This window comes from Macaca fascicularis, chromosome 2 (assembly GCF_037993035.2).
Source record: "Macaca fascicularis isolate 582-1 chromosome 2, T2T-MFA8v1.1".
Taxonomy (NCBI): Eukaryota; Metazoa; Chordata; class Mammalia; order Primates; family Cercopithecidae; genus Macaca; species Macaca fascicularis.
This window is the reverse complement of record NC_088376.1, coordinates 98,987,315-99,007,502: the sequence shown is the minus strand read 5'-3', so window position 1 is coordinate 99,007,502 and position 20,188 is coordinate 98,987,315. Positions and strand designations below refer to the sequence as shown.

General features: G+C 42.8%; 1 pseudogene; it reads right to left on the bottom strand.

Moving 5' to 3' along the window:
- Positions 1-343: 343 nt before the first annotated feature.
- LOC102124799 (protease-associated domain-containing protein 1 pseudogene) lies at positions 344-19,162 on the bottom strand (annotated as a pseudogene).
- Positions 19,163-20,188: the final 1,026 nt, after the last annotated feature.

Genomic DNA, 20,188 nt, shown 5'->3' with positions numbered 1-20,188 from the left:
CCTTTTATTTCCTTGAATTATTTTTATTTTTATTTTTTATTGCTAAAAAGTCAGTGAGGGTTTATTGAGTCCCCGAACACCAGCTCTTTAAAACACTCCGACAACTGCTGTGAAGGTCACTGTGCAGAGACCCTGGGTAGGGGAGGCTGGAGCCAGATAAGATGTGACAGGTCACAGATGGCTCTCAAGCCACCTACCTTCAGCGCCTTTTGTTTCAGGCTCTAGCCAGAAGCCCTGGGGCCTTTCTCTTGCCTCTTCTGAGACACCCTTGGGGGCCCTGGGGAAGGGAAGGCCAGTGGTATGGTTTCCCTCTTTCAGCCTAGCAAAGCCCAAACCCTTTTCCTCTACCTGGCTCCACTTGTCCCCAGATGCTATCCCCAAATTCCAAATAGCAAAATTCCTGGGTTTCCCCTTCCCATCTCAGAGTCACTTATGGCTGGAATGTGGGACAAACTCTTCTACCAGAAGGACCAGAGCGGTTACAACAGCTCAAAGGTGGGGATACTGGTGACATTGACTGGGATGGAAATGATGGCCCATGGCAGCGCATGCTGTTCTAGGGAGCGGAGGATCATGTAGCCCTCTCAGTTGACAAGGAAGAGGGCAGGGATGGCAGCTGTGCGCTGGGTACTGTCCTGGATCATCTCCACGTAGAAGCTGTCATTGTCAACCGCGTTGTCAGAGATGATCACGGCCCGCCCGCCATGCTCCTGGACCACCGAGTCTTGGAGAGGAGGGAGCACTCCTCACCAGCGCGATCTGGTCCTGCATGAAGAAACCGTTGCTGAGTTCCCCGCAGGCCTCTGGAGGTTCAGCGGGGACAAGGTGAATCTGCTCATACCTTGTGTGAAAGATACCACCGAAGTACTTGGCAGGTGTGGCTGTGAAGATGTATCGAATGTGTCCAGGACTTAGCACTTGAAAGTACAAATAATCATGGATACGGAAGCAGTGGGGAGCACCAGACAACACCAGCCCGCCGCGCCGGGGACTATCTCCAGGGCCCGGCCCGCACCGCGTTTTCTCCCGCCTCCCAGCTGCGCCTCGCACGCTGGACTTTAGCCTGACAGCTGTCTTGAATTCTTATTTGACTGATGATGTAGATGCCTGTGCTGTGCCATGTGCCACTGTGCCCTTCTTCAGCACTGAAGGTCTTATTTTTATCTCTAAAAACAATATAATTTAAAGAAATAATTACAATCTTACCTAATTACCGTACCATTATCCCACCTAATAATAATTCTTTGGCAAAAACTAATGCCTAACCCATATTCAGATTTCACTATTTGTTTTCAAAAATGACTTTACAATCAATTTCTTCAAATCTAGATCCAAACAAGGTCCACACGTCATACTTGGCTACTGTGTCTCTTAAATTTCATTCAATCCAGAGGAGTCCCTTTGCCTACCTCTCATTTTTTTCCATGCCATTGTCTTGATGAAGAAACCAGCTCAGTTTTGCAGAATGTGGCACTCTCTAGATTTATCTGTTTTCTTCCTTTTTGTGCTGTTGACTTTGTTCCTCTGCTCTCCATATTTCATCCAATCATGAAGGTAATTCTAAAGGCTTGATTAGATTCAGATTTAACTGTTTTGGCTACTGAAAACGTGGTGCTATTGCTTTACATCAGGATCACAGACTATCTGGTCAGGCCTGTTTTAGTAATGCCGAGATTGATCAGTGGTTTCAGGGTTACAGCCCAATCTTGCCATTGACAGGTTCCGTTTGAGTGTTTCACCTGATATTTTTCATCTATTGGTCATTGTTGTCTGGGTCTGTTGTTTCATTAGGACTTAAAATATAATTATTTTTCTAACTTTATCATTCCCTCTACATTTATTAGCTGAAAGTTTTCTGTAAGATGGAACTTTTTCTCATCAACTGCAACTATTTTGTTACCTTGAAATATAGTCTGAAGCAAGCATGCAAAGGAGTCACCGACAAGATCAATGAGGAAATTTATTTTACTTTACTGCTGAATCTCCAGTGCCCAAACCAGTGCCTGGCCCCAGGGGGCCTTCATTAAAAAATTATTGGCCAGGCATTGTGGCTCATACCTGGAAGGCCAAGGCAAGAGGATTGTCTGAGCCCAGGAGTTGGAGAGCAGCCAAGGCAACATGGCGAGACCCCATCTCTACAAAATAGAAAAAAAGAAAATTAGCTGGGCATGGTGGTGCACACCTATGGTCCTGGCTACTTGGTAGGCCTAGGTGGGAGGACTGCTTGAGCCCAGGAGTTGGAGACCAGCCTGGGCAATATAGTGAGACCCCATCTCTACAAAAAAATTTAAAATCAGCAAAGTGTGTAGGCACACAACTGTAGTCTAAGCCACTTGGGAGGCTGGGGCAGGAGGATTGCTTAAGCCCAGGAGTTCAAGGGTGCAGTGAGCTGTGATTGTGCCACTGTACCCCAGCCTGAGTGACAGAGCAAGACGCTGTCTCAGAAAAGAAAAATAAATTTGCTGAAGGCTTATTTCCCTTTAATTACTGATTTTCAGAATTAGGAGTTAGTGTCTCTCTCCTCTTTTTTACTTGTGGGCTTTTAAATAAAACCTTTTATTTATCAGCTTGTGGACTTTTATCTTTTTATGTATTTTGGTTTTCAGTCATTATTCTTTTTAGTGCTTATTGCTTATATTGCCTCCTCTTCAACTGGTAAGAGCTTGTTTTTTAATCTTTTTTAAGTTATGAGGTCTCACCACGTTGCCTAGGCTGGGGTGCAGTGGCTATTCACAGGCATGATCATAGTGCCCCACAGCCTCAAGTGATCCTTCTGTCTCAGCCTCCCAAGTAGCTGGGACTACAGGCATGTGCCACCACACCTGATTAAATTTACTTTTGGCTTATGATATTTTCAACTTCTGATGGGTTTATTAGGATGTAACCAGGTAACTCTCTGGTATCTAGCCCCGGGGATGATTAGAACAGAGGAACATTGCCCCCTGGTGTGGAAGATCTTGCCAGGTAAAGGAAGTGGTTTAGAGTATGGGCTCTGGATTGGTTGGTTTGCATAGGAATGGCATGCTTACAAGGGAGTGGTTTGATATTTCTAGGAATTAGCTAGTCCTAGGAGGGGAAGTCTCTTGGGTCAATGAGGCACCTGATGCCAGAACATCAAGAAGACAGAAAAATAAGGAAATACAGTTAATATACGTGGTGCCTGCCATTTCTGAACCCATGATTTCCTGGCAGGGAAAAAGGCAAGTCTCAGCTCAGGTGTAGCTGATCATACTTGCAGATGTTCAGAGGACTCATTTCAGGAGCTTCCTATTAATGGTCACTGGCTCTTTTTTTAAGCATCAGCTTGTCGAGGCTACCAGGTGACTTACTGGAGAATTCAGTCTTGGCTTTTGTGCTTGGCTTGGGTTTCTAGGGTTCCCATGTAACCAGGAAAGCCCACCAGCCCACTAATACTGTCGGATTAAGTACTACTTAGACATAGCATCTGGTTGAGTCCCCTCTCATGGATCACATGCACCACAAACACAAATAAACTCCTCAGCTTTCTTTTATGAAAGGAAAATAACTTGTAAGAATATGAAGAGAATGATCTGAATGGTAAGTGATAGTGAGGGTTCTCTTATGGCCTATCGATTGTGACCTTTCTCTGCTGCTCCTTCACCAACTATGCTTTACTGTTATCCCGTCCCTTGAGCACAGGCTGAAGGACTGGCCATTAGTTATCTAACCTTATTCATCAGGCAGCCTATAAAACACCATTCTTAGTTGGCAGTTCCAAATAGATCTCTGTTTGTCCCTGATCTTATAGCTGCTATAGAGAAGGTATATCTTTGTCCACCTGCTACCAAATGTTAATCATTATTAAAGCTTGTGGTGGGTACCTGGAGATCTCTCATCTTTTGTGTGTGTTTGAAAATTCCATATTAAAAAGGTTGGAAAAATGAATCAAGTTTACATCCAGTAAGATGGCTACCACCAACAAAACGGAAAATAAGTGTTAGTGAGGATATGGTGAAACTGGAACACTCATGTTCTCTTAGTGGGAACGTAAAACGGTGCAGCCACTATAGAAAACAGTATGGCAGTGACCCATATTAAAAATAGAATTGCAGGCCGGGCGCGGTGGCTCAAGCCTGTAATCCCAGCACTTTGGGAGGCCGAGACGGGCGGATCACTAGGTCAGGAGATCGAGACCATCCTGGCTAACACGGTGAAACCCCGTCTCTACTAAAAAATACAAAAAACTAGCCGGGCGAGGTGGCGGGCGCCTGTAGTCCCAGCTACTCAGGAGGCTGAGACAGGAGAATGGCGTAAACCCGGGAGGCGAAGCTTGCAGTGAGCTGAGATCCGGCCACTGCACTCCAGCCTGGGCAACAGAGCGAGACTCCGTCTCAAAAAAAAAAAAAAAAAAAAAATAGAATTGCATATAAATATAATCCAGCATTTCAACTTCTGGGTGTATACACAAAAAAGTGAAAGCAAGGACTTAAACATGTTCACGGCAGCATTATTCACAATAGACAAAAGGTGGAAGCAACCCGAATGTTCATTGACAGATGAAATCATTAATAAAATTTGGTATGTACATACAACGGAATATTATGTTGTAGCATGTATCAAAATGTCTTTCCTTTTTAAAGCTGAGGGCACTATCCTAAGTGAAATGTCAGTCACAAAAAGACAAATTTTTTGTGACTTACATAAGGTTATATACAATAGTGAAATTCAGAGAGAAAGTAGAACAGTGGTTGCCAGGGGCTGGGGGAGGGGGTAATGGAGATTTTTTTTTTTAATTCTTTTTTTCAAAATTTACTTTTTACTTTTTTCTTTTGTTAAAAAAATTGTTTACGCTTAGCACCACTCAATGACAGATTACTGTTTAATAGATACAGAGTTCCAGTTTTGGTTTTTTTTCTGTTTTTTTTGTTTGTTTGTTTTGTCTTTTTTTGAGATAGGGCCTTGCTTTGTCACCCAGGGAGAGTACAATGGCATGCTCACAGCTCACTGCAGGCTTGAACTCCTGGGCTCAAGCCACCCTCCCACCTTATCCTCCTGAGTAGCTGGAACTACAGATGTGTATCAATCACCATACTTGGCTATTTTTATTTTATGTTATGTTATGTTATGTTATTTATTTATTTATTTATTTTAAGACAGAGTCTCACTCTGTCACCCAGGCTATAGGGCAGTGGCACGATCTCAGCTCACTGCAACCTCCGCCTCCCAGGTTCAAACGATTCTCCTGCTGCAGCCCCCAGAATAGCCGGGACTACAGGCAAGCGCCACCATGCCCAGCTAATTTTTTGTATTTTTAGTAGAGACGGGGTTTCACCATGTTGAGCAGGCTGATCTTGAATGCCTAAGCTCAGGCAGTCTGCCCGCCTTGGCCTCCCAAAGTGCTGGGATTACAGGCATGAGCCACCACACCTGGTTCAGAGTTCCAGTTTTGCAAGATAAAAAGAGTTCTGCAGATGGATGGTGGTGATGGTTGTGCAATAATGTGAATGTGCTTAATACCACTGCACTGTACAGTTAAAAACAGTTAAGATGGTCCATTTTATGTTATGTGTATTTTATCACAATTTTAGATAAAAGAATCAAGTTTAAGTACTCTGTAAAGTTAAGCATAAACCTATACCATACCTGAATAATTTCACTTCTAGGTATTTACACAAAAAAATCAAAACATATGTCCACAAAAATGTTCATCGTTCGAGAATGTTCATAGCAGCTTTATTCATTATAACCCAAAACTGGGAACAAATCAAATGTCTCTCAACAGGAAATGGGTAAACAAAATAGGCTCTATCCATACAATAGAGTACTAATCTGGACACATAACAATATGGATAAATGTTAAAAACATTATTCTGAGGAAAATAAACCAGACACAAAAGGAAATATGCTGGTTTTATGAAGATCAACAGCAGAAGAATTTAAACAATGGTGATAGAATCAGAGCAGTGAGGGGTGGGAGTGGAGATGGGAAGGCAGGGAGACTAAGGGTTGGGGGCATGGCGGCGTGAAGTGCTACTGACATAAGGAACTTTCTGGGTCGATGTATTTTTTTTTTTTTTTTTTTTTTTTGTGAGACGGAGTCTCGCTCTGTTGCCCGAGCTGGAGTGCAGTGGGGCTATCTCAGCTCAATGCAACCTCTGCCTCCCGGGTTCAAGAGATTTTCCTGCCTCAGCCTCCCAAGTAGCTGTGATTACAGGTGCCTACTGCCACTCCCAGTTAATTTTTTGTATTTTTAGTAGACAGCCAGGATGGCCTTGATCTCCTGACCTCATGATCTGCCTGCCTTGGCCTCCAAAAGTGCTAGGATTACAGTTATGAGCCACCGTGCCCAGCTGATGTAAGTATTTATATCTTGACTGGGATGTTGGTTCCACAGGTATATATATTTGCCAAAACTCATCAAACTGTATACTTAAGGTCTGTGAACTTACTATATGTTCTTTATACCTCAACAAAATTAGTATTTGAAAAAAGAGAAAGTCCTCTCCCTGCTCTCCCCTCTTCCCCTGGGGTCAGTGAAGAAAGTATGAAAAAACTAATGTGGTTTTGATGTTATTCTGTGTGCTGTGATGCATATAATTTATAAAACAACAGAAGATCATTTCTTGTGAACAGGTTGCTTATAATAAACCAAGGGCAACAGGTCACTGCTGACTGGCCTAGCTCCCTTAGCCAGCATCACAGGTGACTAAGAAGGAAGTGAGAGATAGCAAGTGTAAGCTTTGTGCAGCAGGACAGTATCACACAGGGGCAAGAGACAGTTCAGAAAGGTGAGGTCATAGCTCATGAGGAAATAGCTCATGAGGAAGGTTGCTTGGTGAGCAGCAGGCTTCTGCATTATCTTTGGTATCAGTGAAGAGCTGGTTTCCCTGGCAACAGGGGCCTACTTAATGAATGGTGCCTGCCAGGCAGCAGGCATGAACATGTCCATAGCAAGTGTACATAGTGAAAAAAAGATCTCTTCGCCAAATATTCCCTTTTAGTCTACATACTCAGATCTGTTGATGGTTTAAGAATGCTGAAAGACATAATAAAAAGCTTCAGTGCCATTACCCACTTCTCTTCTCCCCATTCCTAGTAACAACCACTTGTAACATTTTATCCTTCTCCTCTCCCTCCCTCTCTCCTCCTCCTCTTCCTCCTCCCCCTCCCACCCCTCTCCTTCCCTCCCTCCCTTCCCTTCCTTTCTTCTTCTTTTTTTTTTTTTTTTTTTTTTTTTTTTTTTTTTTTTTTTTGAGCTGGTCTCACTCTGTTGGCTCACTGTAGCTTCCACCTTCTGGGCTCAACTGATTCTCCTGCCTCAGCCTCTGAAGTAGCTGGAAATACAGGCATGCACCGCTACACCCAGCTAATTTTTCTGGGTTTTTTTTTGTAGAGATGAGGTCTCACTACTGGTCTCAAACTCCAGGATTCAAATGATCTGCCTGCCTCTGCCTCCCAAAGTGCTGGGATTACAGGCACCTTTTCTTTCATTAGTTATTTTGGTTTCATATATATTTCTGTATATTGCTAATTCTTAATTTATCAACTGTAGGCATTGTCTACTTATTGTTTACTATGATTAATAAGGATTTAGCTAATTGATACCACCCCATTTCTCCTTTTCTTCTTTTTACCATAACTTTTGTTGTATCATTGGTTTTCTTTCCATTGGTTACTTTTATGCATTTAGATTCTGTCCTTAAACTATTCGTTTTTAATTCTGTCAATTTTCACTAATGTCTCTTGACTTTTTTCCCCGACCCTTGCTTCTATCTCTTTTCCTACTTCTACCTTCTGGTTTCTGTGAACTTCACTTTGATATTTACATTGTTGAGGTTGAAAATATTTACATTCTGTTCAGAAATCATAACTGAATCCCCATGCTTTGTCTGTAGGTCGATGACACAAATTTAAAATTAATAAAAATATTAAATTGTTATGACATTATGTTTTCCTCTATAATTATGTCATGACCCTAGACCTCTCAAAGGACAATATTCCTAGAAAATTGTATGATAGGCCAGGCATGGTGGCTCACGCCTGTAATCCCAGCACTTTGGGAGGCTGAGGTGGACAGATCACTTCAGGTCAGGAGTTCAAGACCAGCCTGCCCAACATGGTAAAACTCTGTCTCTACTAAAAAATACAAAAATTAGCTGGGTGTCGTGACAGGCACCTGTAATCCCAGCTGCTTGGGAGGCTGAGGCATGAGAATCACTTGATCCCAGGAGCAGAGGTTGCAGTGAGCTGAGATCACCACTGCACTCCAGCCTGGGCGACAGAATGAGAGTATCTCCAAAAAAAAAAAGAAAAAGAAAAAAAATTGTATGATGGATTCTCTTTTCTTTTTTTTTTTTTTTTTCTTTTTTTTTTTTTTTTTTTGAGACAGAGTCTCGCTTAGTTGCCCAGGCTGGAGTGCAGTGGCGCGATCTGGGCTCACTGCAAGCTCCGCCTCCCGGGTTCACGCCATTCTCCTGCCTCAGCCTCCCGAGTAGCTGGGACTACAGGCGCCCGCCGCCTCGCCCGGCTAATTTTTTGCATTTTTAGTAGAGACGGGGTTTCACAGTGTTAGCCAGGATGGTCTCGATCTCCTGACCTTGTGATCCGCCCGCCTCGGCCTCCCAAAGTGCTGGGATTACAGGCGTTAGCCACCGCGCCCGGCCGGATTCTCTTTTCTTAAAGAACCACAGTTACCCAAATTCATACCACATTAGTTTACTTCAAGTTTGGATCATAACTTTCCTGTCTTAGAATTTTTATAATAATTTTTCCCTCATTAGGAGAAGCAAAAACCTTCTTCATCAAAGCACTGATATCTATTAGTTCCTTATTCTAAAATTGTTCAGGGTCTATTCTAGAATTCTCAAGAATATCTTTTTGGGGCACATGGACCTCCTGTTTTAATTTGAATAGATTTCTTTCAAACCCCACTGCAAGCAGTCATCCTAGGGTTTCTTTTTATTAGATTAACAGGGTTAGTACTATCATTTTCTGTTTTCTACATACTCCTCACACTTGATTTCCTGGCCAACATATTCAATTATCTCCTTCAGAAAGCATAAATAGTAGATAAACCCTGAATCCTTATAGGTGTAAGAATGGCTTTAGTTTGTCCTCAGTCTTGATAGCTAGCTTGTCTAAGTTTGGATTTCTAGGTTCAGAATTATTTTCCCACCCAACTCTGAAGGTGTGCTCCATTAATTCCTTAAGAAACATTTAAGGTTGTGAAATAGAACACATATATACAAAAACCACAAATGTGTATCTTAATGAATTGTTATAGAGTAAATATCCATATAACCACCATCCAGGCCATAAAATAACATTTCGTCAAAATCTTAGACGTCTACATCAACATTTTCCACCCTTGGCTCACTGGTCTCTTTCCAGTTCCAATGTTCCTCTTTCCTCTTAGAAATATCCACAATTACCAGACTCTGTCTCAAAAAAAAAGAGGCCGGGTGTGGTGGCTTATGCCTGTAATCCTAGCACTTTGGGAGGCCGAGGTGGGTGGATCACGAGGTCAGGAGATCAAGACCATCCTGGCCAACATGGTGAAACCCCATCTCTACTAAAATACAAAAAATTAGCTGGGCATGGTGGTGCACACCTGTAATCCCAGCTACTAGGGAGGCTGAAGCAGGGGAATCACTCAAACCTGGGGGCAGAGATTGCAGTGAGCTGCGATCATGCCACTGCACTCCAGCCTGGTGACAGAATGAGACTCTGTCTCAAAAAAAAAAAAAAAAAAAAAAAAAAAAATCTGAATTTTATGGAAATAACTTTCTTGCTTTATAAAAATAATGTTATCAAATAAATACGCTTCTCTACACATAATTTAGTTTGCTTATTTTTAAGTTTCACATAAATAGAATAATACAGAATATATTATTTTGAGTCTGGCTTTATTTGCTTAGCATTATGTTTTGAAATTCATCCATGTAGTTGGATGTAGCTACAGTTCATTCATTTCCATTGCTGTTCAGTATTACATTGGATTAATCTAATACAATGTGTATATCTCTTCTACTAATGATAGATATTTATTAATAGGTCGGTTCCAGTTTGAGGCTGTCATGAATAATGCTTCTAGGAAGATCTTTGTATATGTTTTCTCAACCTGATGTGAAAGACATTTTTTTTTTTTTGAGACAGAATCTCTCACTGTCACCTGGACTGGAGCGCAATGGCATGATCTAGGCTCCTGGCAACCTCTGCCTCCTGGGCTCAAGCGATTCTCTTGTCTCAGCCTCCCCAGTACCTGGGATTCAGGGGCCCGCCACCATGACCAGCTAATTTTTTGTATTTTTTAGTAGACACAGGGTTTCACTGTGTTGGCCAGGCTGGTCTCGAACTCCTGACCTCGTGATCCGCCCACCTCAGCCTCCCAAAGTGCTGGGATTACAGGCGTGAGCCACCACTCCTGGCCGAAAGAAAATTTTTGACTTCTTGTTTTATCAGTTACTGAGATAATTTTGTTCAAATCTCCCTTAAGCATTGTGAGTTTCTCTTCGTGATTCTGACAGCTTTTGCTTTATACATGTCAAGGCAATAATATTTGGTACATACATATTTTGTACCAATATTAATTATTCCTGATGACTTGAAGCTTTTATCACAATTAAGTGGTCCTCTCTCTCTAATTTTTTTGTCCTAAATTCTGTTTTGCCTCTTATTAATAGAGCTAGATCAGCTTGCTTTCTTATTTATTTGTTTATTTATTTAGACGGAGTCCGCTCTGTCGCCCAGGCTGGAATGCAGTGGCTGATCTCGGCACACTGCAAGCTCCGCCTCCCAGGTTCAGGCCATTCTCCTGCCTCAGCCTCCCGAGTAGCTGGGACTACAGGCGCCCGCCACCATGCCCAGCTAATTTTTTGTATTTTTAGTGGAGACGGGGTTTCACCATGTTAGCCAGGATGGTCTTGATCTCCTGACCTCGTTATCCGCCCGCCTCAGCCTCCCAAAGTGCTGGGCTTACAAGCGTGAGCCACCATGCCGGGCCTCTTTCACTTTTTTTTTTTTTTAATCGTGGCAAAATATACGTAATATAAAAATTTCCATTTTAACCATTTTATTTATATTTTTTAGAGACAAGGTCTTGCTTTGTTGCCCAGGCTGGAGTGCAGTTGCATGATCATGAAACCACCTCTACAAAATTATAACTGAGGAAATTATGACAATGAAAGAAATCAGACCTAAATAACTCCATCTTGCTTCTAACCTTTAAGCTGTCTTTGTTCATTCCTGCGAGTAGGCCAAACTAACCTTGGGAAGGAATTCAGTTCATGGTTTGACCCTGAAACAAAATTAATAACAGCCCTTTCCTGAAAAGACCCCCTTCTTGCCTGGGGACCAGTCTGCCTTTGCAGAACTAATAAATTAGCTACAAGATTAGAAATTACAGTTTAGGGATCATGCCACCTCTGGCACCTAGAGTCTGAACCTCTCCAAATTGCTCCTGGGGATAACATCATTATTGTAAAACCTATGATCAGTGCTTGAGAGATTTTGCAGACCCTGCACTCAGTGGATCAGCTGACACCACTCAGACCAGGAATCTGGCTCAACCAGTTCTGCCATTCCACCCAGGAACAGAAGACAGCAAGAAAAACTCACTTCAACCCCCTATGATTCCATCTCTAATCTGACCAATCAGCACTCCCCACTTCCCAAGCTCCTACCTGCCAAATTATCTTTAAAAACCCTGATCCCCAAATGCTTGGGGAGACTGATTTGAGTAATAATAAAACTCCGGTTTCCCACACAGCCAGCTCTGCGTGAATTACTCTTTCTCCATTGCAGTTATCCTGTCTTGATAAATCGGCTGTGTCTAGGCAGCGGGCAAAGTGAACCCATTGGGTAGTTAAAATCAGAGTTCACTGTAACTTCGAACTCCAGGGCTCATGCTGTCCTCCCTCCTTGTCCTCCCAAAGTGCTAGGATTAGATTACAGGCTTGAGCCACTCTACCCAGCCCCATTTTAACAATTTTAAAGTGTACAATTCAGTGGTATTAAGTACATTCATGATTATCACTATCTAGTTCCATAACTTATTAATCATTCAAAAAAAAAACCTCTGTATCCATTAAACAATAACTGCCAATCTTCTCCTTTGTTCAGCCCCTGGTGACCACTATTCCATTTCCTGTTCTTATGAAAATGACTATTCTGTGTACCTCACATGCATAGAATTATACAATATTTCCCTTTTCGTATCTGACTGTATTCACTTAGCATAAAGTTTCCAAGGTTCATCCATGTTGTATGTGTTTGTACTTCATTCGTTTTATGGCTGAATATATCCCATTATATACCACATTTTGTTTATCTGTTCATGAGTTGCTGAACATTTCAGTTGTTTCTACTTTTTGGTCAAGAAAAAAATAGGTGAATTGGACTTCATAAAATGAAAAACTTTTGTGTATCAAAGGACACCATGAAGAGAATGAAAAGGCAACCCACAGAATGGGAGAAAATCTTTGCAAATCATGTATCAGGTAAGTGATTAATATCCAGAATACATAATGAACTCCTACAACTCAACAGCAAAACCAAACAAACCAATTAAAAATGGACAAAGGGCTTGAATAGCCATTTCTCCAAAGATACCCAAATGACTAATAAATACATGAAAAGATGCTCAACATCACTAATCATTAGGGAAATGCAAATAAAAACCACAATGAATGTCACTTCCCATGTATTAGGATAGCTATGTTTTAAAAAGAAAAATAAGTATTGGCAAGGATATGGAGAAACTAGAACTCTCACATATTGCTGGTGGAAATGCAAAATGGTACAACCACTTTGGGTACAGTTTGATATTTTTCCAAAAAGTTAAACAAAATTACCATATGATTCTACAATTCCACTCCTAGGTGTATACCCCAAAGAATTGAAAACATATACTTAAACAGGTGTGCGTATACATGTGTTTATAGTAGCACCATTCACAATAGCCAAAAGGTGGAAACAGCCGAAATGTCCCTCAACAGATTAATGGATAAACAAATTTTGGTGTATAAATACTGTGGAATATTATTCAGCTATAAAAAGAAATGAAGTACTGATGCATGCTACAACATGGCTGAAACTCCAGAGCATTATGCTACATTATGAAAGAATCCAGACAAAAAAGGTCACATATTATATGGCTCTGTATACTTGAAATATCTAAAATCGATAAATTCATAGAGACAGGGCCGGGCTTAGTGGCTCACGCCTGTAATCCCAGCACTTTGGCAGGCCACGGTGGGCTGATCGCCCGGGGTCAGGAGTTCGAGACCAGCCTGGCCAAAATGGCGAAACCTGGTGTCTACTAAAAATACAAAAAATAGCCAGGCATGATGGCGGGCATCTGTAGTCTCAGCTACTTGGGAGACTGAGGCAGGAGAATTGGTTGACCTGGGAGACAGGTTGCAGTGAGCTGAGATAGCGCCACTGCACTCCAGCCTGGGTGACAGAGTGAGATCCTGTCTCAAAAAAAAAAAAAAAATCATAGAGACAGAATGCAGATTGATGGTTGTCAATGGCGAAGGGGAGAGGGAATGGAAGGAACAGCTTAATGGGTAAAGAGTTTTATCATAGAGTGATGGAAATGCTTTAGAGCTAGGTAGAGGTAGTGGTTGCCTAACATGGTGAATGTATTGAATGCCAATGAATTGTTCATTTTAAAATAGTTAGGGCCGGGTGTGGTGGCTCATGCCTGTAATCCCAGCATTTTGGGAGGCCAAGGCGGGCAGATCACTTGAGGTCAGGAGTTTGGGACCAGCCTGGCCAATATGGCGAAACACCATCTCTACTAAAAATACAAAAACTTAGCTGGGCGAGGTGGCGCACGCCTATAATCCCAGCTACTTGGGAGGCTGAGGCAGGAGAATGGCTTGAACCCAAGAGGCAGAGGTTGCAGTGAGCCAAGATCATGCCATTGCACTCCAGCCTGGGCAACGAGAGTGAAATTCAGTCTCAAAAAAAAAAAAAAAAAAAAAATCAATAAATATGTATGTATAAATTAGCTGGATGTGGTGGTGTGTGCTTGTAGTCCCAGCTACCCAGGAGGCTGAGGCATGAGAATCACTTGAACCCGGGAAGCAGAGGTTGCAGTGAGCTGAGATTGTGCCACTGCACTTCAGCCTGGGGGATAGAACAAGACTCTGTCTCCAAAAAATAAAAATAAAAAATAAAATAAAAATAAAACATTATATTGGTCTATTAAGGCTGCTATAACGAAATACCTTAGACTGGGTAATTTGTAAATAATAGAAATTTAAGGCTGGGCTCAGTGGCTCATGCCTGTAATCCCAACACATTGGGAGGCTGAGGTGGGTGGATCACCTGAGGTCAGGAGTTCGAGACCAGCCTGGCCAACATGGTGAAACCCCGTCTCTACTAAAAATACAAAATTAGCTGGGCATGGTGGTGCGTGTCTGTAATCCCCAATCACCTGAGCTGGGGAGGCAGAGGTTGCAGTCAGCCGAGATTGTACCACTGAACTCCAGCCTGGGTGACAAAGCGAGACTATGTCTCAATACATGCATACATACATACATAAAAATAAAAATAAATAGAAATTTATTTCTCACAGTTCTGGAGGTTGGGAAGTCCAAGATCAAGGCACCAGCAGATTTAGTGTCTGGTGATGGCTTGCTCTCTGCTTCATCAACGGCACCTCTTTGCTACATCCTCACATGGTGGAAATGTAGAAGGGCAAAGAGGACTAACAGACTCACTCAAACCCTTTTATAAGGCTAATCCCTCATGGATGGGATTAGTCATGACCCAGTCACCTCATAAAGGCCCTGCCTCTTACTAATATTGCATTGAGAATTTTCAGTATGAATTTTGGAGGGACACAAACATTCAAACCATATCAAATGAATATCCAAGTACCTTATTTTCCTTGGAGTGGTTGTAAATGGTACTGCATTTTGTTGTTGTTGTTGTTGTTGTTTGCTCATTTTTGTTTTGAGACAGGGTCTTGCTCTGTTGCGCAGGCTAGAGTACAGTGGCACAATCTCAGCCCACTGCAGCCTCAACTTTCTGGGCTTAAGCTATCCTCTCACCTCAGACTTCTGAGTAGCTGGAACTACAGGCACACGCCACTATGCCCAGTGAATTTTTGTAGTTTTTGTAGAGACAGGGTTTCGCCATGTTGCCCAAGCTGGTGTCGAACTCCTGACCTCAAGTGATTCACCTGCTTAGACCTCCCAAAGTACTTGGATTATAGGTGTGAGCCACTGTGCCCAGTGGTTCTGTGTTTTGAAAGTATGGGGTTTTTTGTTTTGTTTTGTTTTGTTTTGTTTTTGAGACAAAGTTTCACTCTTTCATCCAAGCTGGAGTGCAGTGGTAGGATCTCGGCTCAGTGCAACCTCCACCTTCCGGTTTCAAGTGATTCTCCTGCCTCAGCCTCCAGAGTTGCTGGGATTACAGGTGCCCACCACCAGGCCTGGCTAATTTTTGTAATTTTTTTCTATTTCCAAGACCATCTCTATTACTTCTCGGGCCATATTTTTTATGTTTATTTATCTTTGTCTTTCATGAAGTTTTTCCTCAAATGTGTGGAGTCTCTTGGTTGACTAATCATATCTAACAATGAAGAGACAGGGAGGCTGAATGAGCTGGCTCTGCACACATTAAGTTAGTTGAATGGGTTTAATTGGCAAGGAGATGGGGAGGGAGCCAAATGTCATAAAGAGGAGGGCTTTACTCTGGCACATACATCTTTTCTAACTAGCATATTGCCACCATGAAGACCGAATCTTCCTGAGTGAAGCTCTGGAAACACTGTGTCTGAATCCCACATTTTTCATTACATGAACCAGTACATCTCCATTTAAGCTAATTTGAGTCAGGTTCTCTCTTACTTAAAACCAAAAGCATTTTAACCTGCTTTAAATTTCCTTCACTTAACCCGAAATAAATCTCTTTCCATATCATATAGTGTCCAGCAATTCCTTATGGCTAGTGGTCCGTGGAGAGTAAAAACAAAGCTAGATCTTTTGTTTTTTTTTTTGAAAAAAACAAAAAAACAAAAAAAACCAGAGTCTCGCTGTGTCACCCAGGCTGGAGTGCAGTGGCACAATCTTGGCTCACTGCAACCTCCACTGTCTGGGTTCAAGTCATTCTCCTGCCTTCTGAGTAGTGGGGATCACAGCCTTCTGAGTAGCTGGGATTATAGGCATGCACCACCACTCCTGGCTATTTTTGTATTTTTAGTAGAGACGGGGTTTGGCCATGTTGGCCAAGCTGGTCTCGAACTCCTGACCTCAAGTGATCCGCCCGCCTTGGTCGCCAAAAATGTTGGGATTACAGGCGTGAGCCATTGCGCCTGGCCAAGGATAGTTCTTTTGAATTGTTTGCTAATCATCAATAGTCACTGTTTTAGGGTGGTGGAATTATGGGTGACAAGTTTTTACTCTCACTTTTCTGAAAAAGTGATAAAATGTTTTTGGAACTTAAAAAAAACCTTGCTATATCATCTTTATATAAGTCCACTAAGAAGAGAATTTTTTTTAAAAGCACCTGCAGTATGTAAGGCCCTATGGAGAAAGCAAAGATGAATAAATCTCTGTCCCTAAAGAGTAGGAACACAGAAGGAATACACATGAAGGAGGGAGGGCCTGATTGATTATGAACTGAGTTGCGTATGGTCTTCTTTGCTTGACTTCAGCTAATGTAAAAATAAATCTCTATATGATATTTAGATGTCATTAAAGTTGAATCTGTAAACGTGCTGAGCTTGAGTACAATTTCCATCCACTTGTATTAAGGTAAAATGTGAGCCTGCCAGTAAGTCACGTAGCTGCACACTCCCACCGCACGGTGGCGGCATACCTAAATGGAAGCAGCAGCTCCTGGTGTAACAAGTCCCTGCAGGACTGAAGCTAGGGAAAAGAAGCAACAATGATGTCACCATAGGAAACAAACACCTTTACAAGTGTGGCAATGGTTCAAGATGGCTGTCAGCAGAGTCCTGGAAGCACTTTCTTATTTTTATCATGCCACCACCTCAGTTGTCCCTACACAACTCTATCCTCATAGTTCCCCTTTAAGAAAACTTTATTATAATTATTTTATTTCATTTGTTGTCTTACTTGCCACCCCTACCATTCTCACCATCAGAGACCACTGCAAACTATCTGACCTTTGGGCCTTTAGTTTCATTTCCAGACTATTCTTCCTTTTTCCTCCCCTTCCCTGTAAGAATTAGTTTCCCAGGTCAAATGCAAATTCCTTAGCCATCCTGCTGAAAATTATTTTCCTCCACTCCTAAGCTCTTATGATGATAAACTTATTGTCATGAATACTAATTTGTAATTATATCCAGTAGCTTCCTGACATTGGTTTAATTACTGATCTGTGCTGTTTATTCATTCATTCCACAAGCATTGTGTCAGCAAAGTGCCAGGGAGCTAGGAACATAAAATGAACAAGATAAAATCCTAGACTTTGAGGTGCTCACCGTCTAGTGACAGATGACAGTTATAAAATGATGTGATAAGGGCTTTAATAGAGGCATGAATAAGGAGTATTGAGCAGGGAGTGGTGAAAATGGAGAGGCTGAGCTGGCTATCTGGGACAGTCCAGGTTTACACATGGGAGGTAATGATAAAGATGAGTCATAAAGGACTCATCACAAGCTTTTGGAATTTGCCAGATAGAAGGAGGTGGGAATGTCTCATCAGGCCACAAAAATAACAATTCATGAAAATACCACTAGTTCTTCAAACTGGAGTTCAGTAAGGTCAGGGCAAACAAGGCGTAGGATAGCTTCAGCCTTCCTCAGCTTGTCAACTAGATCTGATAGAGGTATTTGGTTTTATTTGTGGTAATAAACTTGCCAACCTCGCTGGCCTGTCTGTGGCTGAGTTTTATATGGTAGACACTGTGCCGAAATTTTGAATTAATTGAACAGGAACTTTCACATAATTAAATCAAGTTTTCCAGTCTCTGTCAGAAAATCAAAAGTTTTTTTTGACATCAAGCCCACCATCTCCATGGCAACTATTAGCTGGAGCCACTTTAGAAGGAGCCTGGCTGTCCCAGTTTGCTGTAGACCTTACCTCTCCTGGGCGCTTACACCTACCTGGCCAGACACATTTAGTTGTGATATTTGCCTGACCTCTGTAGACAGCTGAATGTGACCTCTGTTTTCAGACATCTGGGGGCCCCAGTTACACGAGTAGGCCAAGATTCTTAAGAAATCAGGTGCAGATCCCCTATGTGGAGGTGAAAATGAAGGGGAAGAAGGAAGCAGGGAGCAGGAGTTGACCCAGCTGCTGAGGTTGGTTGTGTAGAGCGCCACCTAGAGGGGAATGGGTCAGAGCATAGAAAGAGAAAGAGGCAGCAGTCCCTTCCTGTGGCTGGGGCCTACAGGAGGAACAGAATGATGCATGAAGATGCCCAGGACCCATTTGTTGGACATTAATCCTGACCTGTGGGGGTAAGAGTGATAAGTCTACCCCTGATTGTCCTGGGAGCTGGGGCAAGAGTTCAAATGGAGATCCAGAGCCCACAGCCTGCTCCCTTTCTCTTCATAGCCTTACCTCTGTCCTACAGAATAAGATACACATGTGTGTGGCCACCCCAGGCCATAAGTCCAAGTTCTGTCCACACCTTCCCTAGTTGCTGGCAAATAGCTGGCCCTTGGTCAACCATTGAAACTGGGGGTATGTGCACTGGTACGTGGCTCACTATCAGAAAAATAGACACAAAAACCAGGCCTGACCAGACTCTTAAATAAGTCTCAGAGCTGTTTTGGCAGGGAATTTTGGGGTCTAGGTACCGCAAACGTGTTCTAGAAGCTAGGTGTGGACTCTAGATGGGCACCCCTTGGACTGGTAGACTCCTCATCCCTTATGGAGGGGCATGGTCAGAAGACAGCCAGCGTCCAAGAGCCTTATAAACTCGAGGGCAAGGGCTGAAATATTATCAGGAACAGGGATGCACTTGGGTTACTATGGGTAATGGGGTCTGTGTTAGTTTGCTAGGCCTACTGTAACAGAGTACCACAAATGGGTGGTTTCAAACAACAGATACTTATTCTCTCACAGTTCTGGAGGCTAGAAGTCCAAAATTAAGGTGTTGGCAGGATTCGTTGTTTCTGAGGGCTCTGAGGGAGAATCTATTCCACACCTCTCTCCTGGTTTTTGGTGACAGCTGGCAATGGTTGCAGATACATCACTCTAATCTCTGCCTCCATCTTCACGTGGCATTCTCTCTGTTTCTCTGTGTCTGCACATGGCCATTTTCTTATAAGGATACAAGTTATATTACATTAGGGGCTCCTCCTACTCCAGAATGACCTCATTTTAACTAATTATACCTGCAACAACCCTACTTGCAAATAAGGCCATATTCTGAGGTACAGGGAGTGAAGACTTCAACATACCCTTATTGGGGGAAACAATTCAGCCCACAAGAGAGTCTATCATCAAGTCACAGGCACCGACAAGGGAAGTAGGACTCACAAGTTTGCAGAAACCACCTTGTAGCCAGGCCTCCTACAGCTTTGGAACAAGGTGGATGCTCCCCCAGGACAGCTTGGTTCTCCGTGACTCTTTTCTTTTTTTTTAAACGGGCTCTCACTCTGTCACCCAACCTGGAGTGCAGTGGCATGATCTTGGTTCACTACAACCTCCACTTGCCAGGCTCAAGCGATCCTCCCACCTCAGCCTCCTGAGTAGCTGGGAGCACAGGTGCATGCCACCACACCTGGCTAATTTTTTGTCTTTTTGGTAGAGACAGGGTTTCACCATGTTGCCCAGGCTGGCTCATTGACTTATGCTAATAGATCATCTAATAGCACAGTGCCCCAGTCCCTCCTCATCAACTTCAATCACTCCTGCTGCTTTCCCAAGCAACTGCCTTCACTCTGTGTATCTTTTTCTTGACCTGATGGCTTCAGCTGAATCTGGCTCTGTGGCCCCTGTAGCTGCTCTTTCATTGTTTTTCATCTTTTGCTCCCACTACCGGTTGCCCCTAACCTGCAGTTCAAATTGCTGAGAGATGGTCTGGTCCAGAAAATTGCTGTGGTCTCTGTTGGCATAGCTTTCTCACCAGTTTGCCTCAGGGGAAAATGGATAATCTGCATATTGGCTGCCCTAGGGATAGGTGCCTGCCCACTCAGGTCGGAATAGCTGTGTCCCTGGTATCCATGGCCAGTTATCTCGGAGGAAGCAGCCTAAGTGGTTTATTAGTGGTGGCTAAGGGCAGGACAGTTGCCCAT